We start from the raw sequence: 8,876 nt of genomic DNA, 5'->3' as shown, positions 1-8,876 counted from the left end.
GTTTTGAGATGAGGACAACTGGAACATAGGAAAGTGAACAATTTTTCCGTCAATAAACAATCGACGCAATTCAACGAAACATTGTGTTGCAAACACCTTTTCGCTTCTCCTGTGAAATTAATATTTGATGAACTATACTACTTTACTTCTCAGCCCCAGACATGGAAGACATATCACGCTGTGGATTTGAGAATGCAAAGGAATGATAATTCTAAGATTCTACCTTCGTTGTTTCCACATGTGAGAAGTACATTCAATTACTTACCTGCAGAAAAATATAAACTAAGTAATTGTGTGTTCCAGCAGATATAAACACATTTTCCAGTTCTAGCACTAAAAGACAACAACAGTACACTACAACTGGTGACTTCACACTGACCTTCACTCATTTAATGTCTTCACTCGCATTTCTTATGCGAATTATGACGAGGCTACGGAAGTTAGTTGAGGCGAAGTTCCGGCTTTGATATAATTTCTTTATGTCACTATTTTTTGTTTACAGAATGAAATGAAGGTCTTACAATTTTTATATTAGAATGTTATAGTTTTCGTTTTCTATGTATTTAATTAAAAATAACGTAGGAGCTATTCTTAAATATGCATACCAAACGTTTTGTTCATTGAAAAAAGTGCTACATTAAATAATTTCCGTAAATTAGCTTTTTTCCTCATTCTTCGCTAGAAGCTTGGTGTTGCTTTAGTTATAATACGAAGAAATAGGTAAACAAATTATTCCTAGCTAGACAACGCAGAAAACGTCAAAATAGTTTTTGAATTAATTAACATGTTTATTATGAAAAAAGCCTTCAAATGGCTTTGTGTTTTCTTTCTCTGGTGATAATTTCCGTAAACAATTCGATTTTAATGTACAGTCACGAAAGAAAATATTCTTCAGTTAACAACATTTCTTTTCCTAATAACTCAAGATTAATTAACTTACTAGAGTAACGATTTTGGCAAATTATTAAATTATAACTATTCTAAGGATAACGAATAAAAGATCCAAATTAATTCATTTGTTCCCGAGTTATTGGGAAAAAAAATTGTCAACTGTCAAATACTTTTTTTTTCCCGTGTGTACAGTCTTGTATTTTTTCTGATTCTCTCTCTCTCTCTCAGAAGCTGTGTTTCCTTACCTATGGACTCCGAAACCTATAATCTTGGAGAGATATCGTGTGGTGGGGAACGACCCACTCTGCTGAAACTGATCTTACATGAGGCCTGTATAGCTACAAACTGCACCGGATGCAAATCCCGGACTAAATAGTAGATTCCGTCCTTTATATCCACAGTACTGTATAAGGATGTAAAGTGAACATCAATCAGTCTTGAGCCATAAATGGAATTTAATCAAACAAATGCGAATTTTCCTGGCATATTGTATCACATCTTTGCATTTTTTCTTTTAATAAACTTGTTGGGTCGATGCATAAGTTCGTACGGTTTTCTTTGGGTTGGCAACAATACGGCGTGAAGCGATTGTTTGTTGTTATTCCGTTGTTTTACCTATTTGGAGTTTGTGTGTTGTGAAACACAGGTTTTCTTGATTGTGAACGTATTATTGTATATATTTCAGACAAACTAATGTGAAGTGTCAAGTTGAGAAAAGTGACTAATTCTGTCACCATTTACTCTTCGAGTTTAACTGAGGATACACAAGCTGCGAGAACAATTTGTGCAGTGTGCGGGAATGAAGCAATTACTGAAAGAACAGCACAGAAAAGCTTCTCTTGACCAAAGGCTAACAGATTTCTTCCAGTCAAAACCAAAATAGTTCTACAGGCGAGGCATTGAACTTCTACCTTGATGTTCGCAGAAGGTCATAGATAGTGGAATTGTGGAAGGTCATAGATAGTGGTGAATACATCATTGAGTGATTGTGAGTTAATGTGAGAGAGAGTAAAAGTATTCAATGTATTGTAGTGATGTCAACCGGTTCCGCTCGGTTCGGTTCAACTGAGCTATCGATGGCTCGGTTGCGATGAGCCATCGGCTCGGTTCGGCTCGACTCAGTTGAGCCATCGGCTCGGTTTGGCTCGGCTCAAGTGAGCTATCGGCTCGGTTCGACTCGACTCAAGTGAGCGATCTGCTCGAGCCGGCTCCGCTCGGGTCAGCCCGGCCAAACTGAGCCGAGGGCTCGAACTGTCGTCTTGACTCACTTCTCAGCTCAGCTCGATGGTGACTGAGCTGTGAGCCGAGGCGCTCGAGCCGTTGACAACACTATTTGTCTATTGAATATGAACTAATCTCGGCCAGTAAAGAATTTAATCTTTCTTTACCGGAGTTACAATAAGAATTCCTAGGTGTTACTAATACCTTTATAAATAGACTAAAAATACAGAGGTTTTATGTCTTAAATTCATAATGTTTTAAACTATGTTCTCTGTTTAAGCTATGGGGATAAAGGGGGGTTAGTAGAATGCAAGTTCTCCTTCTGCAATCTTTTAAAATAACCCAACTGAGGAAAGAATGATGGCTTTCGTATTGCATTCCCTATTATTGTTAAAGTCGTGTAACAGCATCTACATAGTTTTCTAAAGGCATCCTTCGTGTTTATAGAGACTTGTTTTGTTTTATTACTTCCATCTATTTATTAATAACTGTAAAAATATTTCTGAGCGAACTTGTATTTTTTCTCATTTGTTTTCCGGTATAGTTCGAATTACGAATTTTCCACATGAAGTTTGTAGCGTTATGCGGTGCAACGTCACAGAATAAATGTTCACCAGCATTTCTTAAAGAGTCCAACAAAGTATGAGTAACGTGAACTTTTGAAAATGTGACAATATTGTTAAAGGGTTCTGAATTGGGTAGAATTGTACCAACTTTTTCACAAAAGGGGCTGAAAATGCCAGCGTGGTACCAACGGGCCGATGAATGACAAAAAGGGCTGAATCTGGTACAATTGTACCAAGTGTGGCAACACAGACTCAGTCACTACCGAGCAGAGCCTGAGAAGTGAGCCGAGCCAACAGCTCACCCAACCGAGCCGGCTGGAGCCGATGACTCACCTGAGCTGAACCGAACCGAGCCGATGGCTCATCGCAACCGAGCCGGCTCGAGTTGATGACTCACTTGAGCCGAGCCGAACCGAGCCGATGGCTCACCTGAGTCGAGCCGAACCGAACCGATGGCTCACCTGAGCCGAGCTCAATTGAGCCTATGGCTCATCGCAACCGAGCCGGCTCGAGCCAATGATTCTGGTGAACCGAGCTGAGCCGAGTCGGAGCTCGAGCTGAGCAGGTGGGTCAGGGCTCGATCCGAGCCGGTTGGGCGCAACACTGTCCTGATCTGTGTTGCCACACTTGGTACAATTGTACCAGATTCAGCCCTTTTTGTCATTCATCGGCCCGTTGGTACCACGCTGTCATTTTCAGCCCCTTTTGTGAAAAAGTTGGTACAATTCTACCCAATTCAGCACCCTTTAACAATATTGTCACATTTTCAAAAGTTCACGTTACTCATACTTTGTTGGACTCTTTAAGAAATGCTGGTGAACATTTATTCTGTGACGTTGCACCGCATAACGCTACAAACTTCATGTGGAAAATTCGTAATTCGAACTATACCGGAAAACAAATGACGCCAGATGGGCGCACCCGCGCCGCGCAGGAAGGAGACGAGAAAGAAGCAGTGTGGTGGAAATTTTAGCATGAATTTTTTTTTTTTTTTTTTTTTTTTTAGTATACACACGTTGAGTCAACTGTTGCATATTCTGAAGAAGACAAGCGGGTGATAAAGTAAGTCTATAATTTATGTGTCGTTGAAAAGATTCTACATCAAAACAATAATAGCACCAGTGCCGTACTGTGGAAAATCAGCGCCTGGGCGACAATAGCTATACGACGGGTCCCCGTACATATGACTCAGGTCGATAGACTAGCCGCAAAGCGCCACTATGGTTGGTGGGAAGCGTAATAAAATTTTTAAAAGTAAACCCTGGTCTTCCTTGATTTGAGCACTTTTTCTTACTTTTTTGTTTCCGAATTTGCGCCCCCTTACTTCGGCGCCCGGGACCGTCTCCCCTCCCAACGTCATGGTATAGCATAAAAAAATACATTGACGTAGTTGCCGGTTTACCGGGCTAAGTTGTTTACTAGTGACGCCATATTGACGAATATAAAAATACCCGAACATTTCTGCGTTTTAGAGATCTATATCGACGCATTGTAACAAACTTTGTATATAAGCCTAAAGTTAGATCAGGGATGATCATACGTGGGCAAAAATATTTTACTTTTTGACCAAAAAAAAAAATAAATTCAGCCCTTTTTGTTTAAATTTGGTACTATTTTCCAGTTCACTTCAGAGCTAGGACTGTGGCAACACTGGACTGAGTCGTGAGCCGAGCTATTGACAACACTAATGTATTGCTACACTCGTAGAATATACAGTAGAGCGTCGAGTATCCGAAGTAATTGGGGGACATGGGTGTTCGGAAAACTGGTTGTTCGGACAATCGAACTGTACATGTTTATTTGCCAAAAAGAAGTACTGTACAGTAAATTTATTCATAAAAAGAAGTGTGCTGATTGTTGAAACACAGCGACTGGCGGCTTGGCCGGTCAGCAGCGCCTTACGAAGGCCCCATTAGAAGCAATGTTCCGCCAGCGGTGGCTCAGTGCGGCGACTACTGTGGGAACTTGGTTTGGGAGTGAGGGGGATGATGGACGGTAGGGTGGGAGAGTAACAGGTGCGAGCGAGTACACAGTTCGGTTAAGCGGTCGTTCGGTTGACCGACGTTCGGATAATCGACGCTCTACTGTATTAATGTTATGTCTATGTTGTATTTGTATTTGAATTAACAGAACAACATAATAAAAATAAAATATAAAATACAAGAACCGCACGAACTTATGCATCGACCCAAATAACTTCTAAAGAACTACGAGCTATTACGAGAACTTCAACAATAATTAAATTACCACTTTCAATACAGCAATATTCCAGTTGACTTAAAGGACACTCATTGTTTCACTTAACAATGGTTAACTTCATGCACGCTCGTAGAAGTTTTAATGAGATGGTATAATCCTAATTCCAAAATAATCAATCCATATTATTTTGTTTGTTGTTATGATTACCCAGTACATTTAATGTCTTTTCTTTTTGAATAGGCTCTTTCTTTGAGTATAGAAAATCTTTGAGAATCTCGTATCTTAGAATCAGGCCCGTATTTAGGTAAGTGCTATTCTGTGCTCGAGCAAACGGCGGCAAAATTTTGGATTTCTTTTAAGATTCACTAATTCTTTTAAGTAATATTTAAAACTAGTAACCCGCAGAATCCCGCGCAAACGCGAGGAAATATGTTAATGTGTTTAATTTGCTCTAATTACAATAGTTACTGATTAGCTAGCTTAGCTGATTATTTTTAAAAAGTTATCCTCTCCTACTCCACCCCAAGGGATGAGAATGAACTTGAACTTTATGAAAACTGATACCGTTAAACTGAGCGATCTCGAAAACTATGAACTCAACATTATCTGTCGTTTTCGATTATTTTTAGTGAAGTATGACCTTGAAGTTGAAATTGATTAAAATGGTCACTATTCATTTCAGCGACCCAAAAAACTATGAATTCAACTCTAATATTGGTCATTTTTAATTATTTTAAAAATGCCCCCATGTTATTCTTATGAGGACTTTGCACCTCCATATCTCAGCTCAGGTGTGACCTAGGGATCTGGAACAGGTCATTTGGATCATTTCTCTGAAAGCTTTAAAACATTGAAATTTCAAGTTTCTATTATAGTTCTAGAGTTGAAAAGCGCTACAGACAGACAGCTTATTGCATTATTAATATAGATTCTATTAAATCATTACTGACTGTGAATAGTGTAAACAAATATTTTTCTTATCAGTTATCATAATAATTATTGGTGTCTCACAGTGATGTAAACTAATGGATGTCAGCCAATCCCTCTTTCTCTTGTGCGCGTTTAAGTAACCTAAAAACGGATGAAACAATGCAGACGAGAGGAAAACAGTTTCTTTGCAAACACTTCGGGAAGAGTTATTATTATTATTATTATTATTATTATTATTATTATTATTATTATTATTATTATTATTATTATTATTATTATTATTATTATTATTTGAGTACCTATAAACATGAGAAGACGCGTGCAGGAGAAAAACAATTTCTTTGCAATACTTTGGGAAGAGTTTTCTTCTATTTGAGTAATGTAACAATATGAGAAAACGCAAACAGGAGAAAAACTTTTTTTTTTTTTTGCAAATACAGTACTTTGGAAGTTTTTTTCTTATTATTCAATAAGCTAAAACATATGAGAAAAGTAAACGCATATATAAGAGAAAACGGTTTCTTTGCAATACTTTGCGAAAATATTTTTATTTGTGTAATTTAATAACATGAGAAAACTCATACAGGAAAAAAAAAGCAATCGTTTTTGCAAGTACTTCGGGATTTTTTTATTATTCAAGTAACGTCAGAAATGAGAAAAGAAAATGCATACAGGAGTAGAAGTTTATTTGCAAATACTTTGGAAAGAGTTTCTCTTATTCGTTCGAGTAATTTAAAAACATATGAAAGAATCCACACTAGTTATGTAAACTAGGGGTCCCGGGTTTGATTCCCGGTGATAACATAAGTGGTTCGAATCTTAAGTAAAGCTGTAGATCCCGTCCTGAGAACGTTATTATCCCATGGAAGGCAATGGCAAAGTACCATGGGTTCACCTCGCCCAGTGACCTTCTGGTCAAACATGTACCTTCGGACAGAACACCACATCAGTGAGAGAAGTAGGCCATTTAAAGTTACGTTGTAACTTTTGTAACTTATAATACCTAAACTGCTACTCAACAAGAGATAATATGTTTGCAAAATCACGTCTTGTTTCCTTGTTTGAGAAGTAAGTTTGTGTGGGAGACGGCAAATTATTTAGAGCACATGGGCTCACAATATATAAATACGGGCCTGCTTAGAACAATTGAGAACTACCTTATCCATTCCTTCCTTGTATTGTTTCCGCAATGGAAATCATATCCATTTGAAGCAATTTCATCTGTATAGGACTAAAACGTTATGATGAGATTATCTAACTATATATACAGTGCTGGAAATTGGTATAAAGGCAGAGTGATATTTGAAAATAGAAGAAGGCAAGAATGCCGAGGATGGATAAAGATGATATATTTACAAAGTAACATTGTAGACTGCACAAAATCAAAGGCATATCGTTTGCTAATACGTCACTAGCACGCGTAGTTTATACAAAAATATAAATTAGACCATTTTCGGGTGGAAATTAGTATAAAGGCACCCATTGTCTTCGACAAAAAAATTAAAATACAGTGTACGGTACAGAGAGGAAACTAGATGTTCAGTACTTGATTGACCCTCCTTTCTTCTGAATGAGTTGGAATATACGCTTCGGCATTGTGTTTATGATATATGTTAGTTGTTGCAGTGGAATAGCTGACCACTCTTCTTGTATCGCGTTTTTCAACTCAGCAACCGTCCCAAATTGCCGACCATTGCGATAAACATTGCGCGCAATGATTCCCCAGAGGTTTTCTATCGGGTTAAGATCCGGGTTTCTCGCTGGCCACTCAATAACATTGATGCCCTTACCTTCAAACCACAGTCGGGTTGCTGCTGCCCTGTGGATAGCAGCGTTGTCCTGCTGGAAACACCGCATCAGATTCTGATCGTCTAATTCCTCATACATCCGCACCAATTATATTTCTAACATCTCTATGTACGTAGATGAATTCATTTTGGTGTTGAGCCATGCAATGTTGGATGTACCTTTAACACAAAACGCTGCCCAAATCATAACACTTCCTCCGCCAAAATTTCTGCTAATTTGCACTTGCTCCTCTTTCCTAAGGTCATGCCAATATATGAAAACCATCCGGACCATCTAAATTGAACTTCTTCTCATCACTAAACACAACGTGATTCCATTCGGATGTCCACGACATATGTGTTTCCGCAAACTGGAGTCGCGCCTGCTTGTGCGTCGCACTAAGGGGGGGGGGGTTACACTTCCGTTTCTTGAATATAAGATGTGGATCTTGATTCAAAATTTGACGCACTCTTCTGGATGTGACAGGTAAGTTGCAAGCAGCAACAATTTGGGAAGATGACATATTTCCGGCCCTTCCTGGCGTACAATTAATCGTTTCGCAGACTCCGAAAGATTTCTTGTTCTACCGTACTTCCCGTTCTTTCCGTATTGTGCGCCCAATCGAACGTAATTATCAATTACACAACTTGAACGATTTAGCTGTTTTGCAATTTGCCGATTTGACAGGCCCATGTCCTTGTATGCACAGACACGTGCTTGTTCCTCACTCGACAACAATTTTCCACGAGGCATGGCCCACACAACAGCTCAAAGACGTACGCACCTGCACTTCTCTTATCGCACTATGTCAGCTGATTCTCAAAGTGGCATCAGGAGTAATGCTGAACGTGTAGAGGGCGCCAAACAACAAGTAACCGTGGGTGCCTTTATACCAATTTCCACCCGACAATCGTCTCATTTCGCTTTTTGTGTAAACTATGCGTGCCAGTGACATATTAGCAAACGATATGCTTTTGATTTTGTACAGTCTACAATGTTACTTTGTAAATATATAATCTTTATCCATCCTCGGCATTCTTGCCTCCTTCTATTATCAAATGTCCCTCTGCCTTTATACCAATTTCCAGCACTGTAGAACTACATGAATGGATTCACTGAAATAAAATAAAGGCACTTCCGTTTAACGTTGAAAGTTGAAATTTGGCATGATTCTAGCTTTTCGAGACTAACCCATAGAAAAATGCCGAAAGTGAATAATTCTAACTTTTAGGGGTCTAAAGGGGGGACGAAGAAATCCCCCATGTTATTTAAAATGACCTT

General features: G+C 38.8%; 1 protein-coding gene across 1 annotated transcript in view; it reads right to left on the bottom strand.

The window, feature by feature from the left end:
* LOC145680947 (E3 ubiquitin-protein ligase Siah2-like) overlaps window positions 1–367 on the bottom strand; it is a 77,370-nt gene extending 77,003 nt beyond the window's left edge. The window contains exon 1 of the mRNA XM_081752156.1: window positions 266–367. The gene's annotated coding sequence lies outside the window, so the exon portion shown is untranslated. The remainder of the gene's footprint in view (window positions 1–265) is intronic.
* Between the last annotated feature and the right edge of the window lie 8,509 nt (window positions 368–8,876).

This window comes from Thermobia domestica, chromosome 3 (assembly GCF_964235325.1).
Source record: "Thermobia domestica chromosome 3, izTheDome1.hap1.1, whole genome shotgun sequence".
NCBI classification, from domain to species: Eukaryota; Metazoa; Arthropoda; class Insecta; order Zygentoma; family Lepismatidae; genus Thermobia; species Thermobia domestica.
This window is presented reverse-complemented; position numbering and strand designations above follow the sequence as displayed.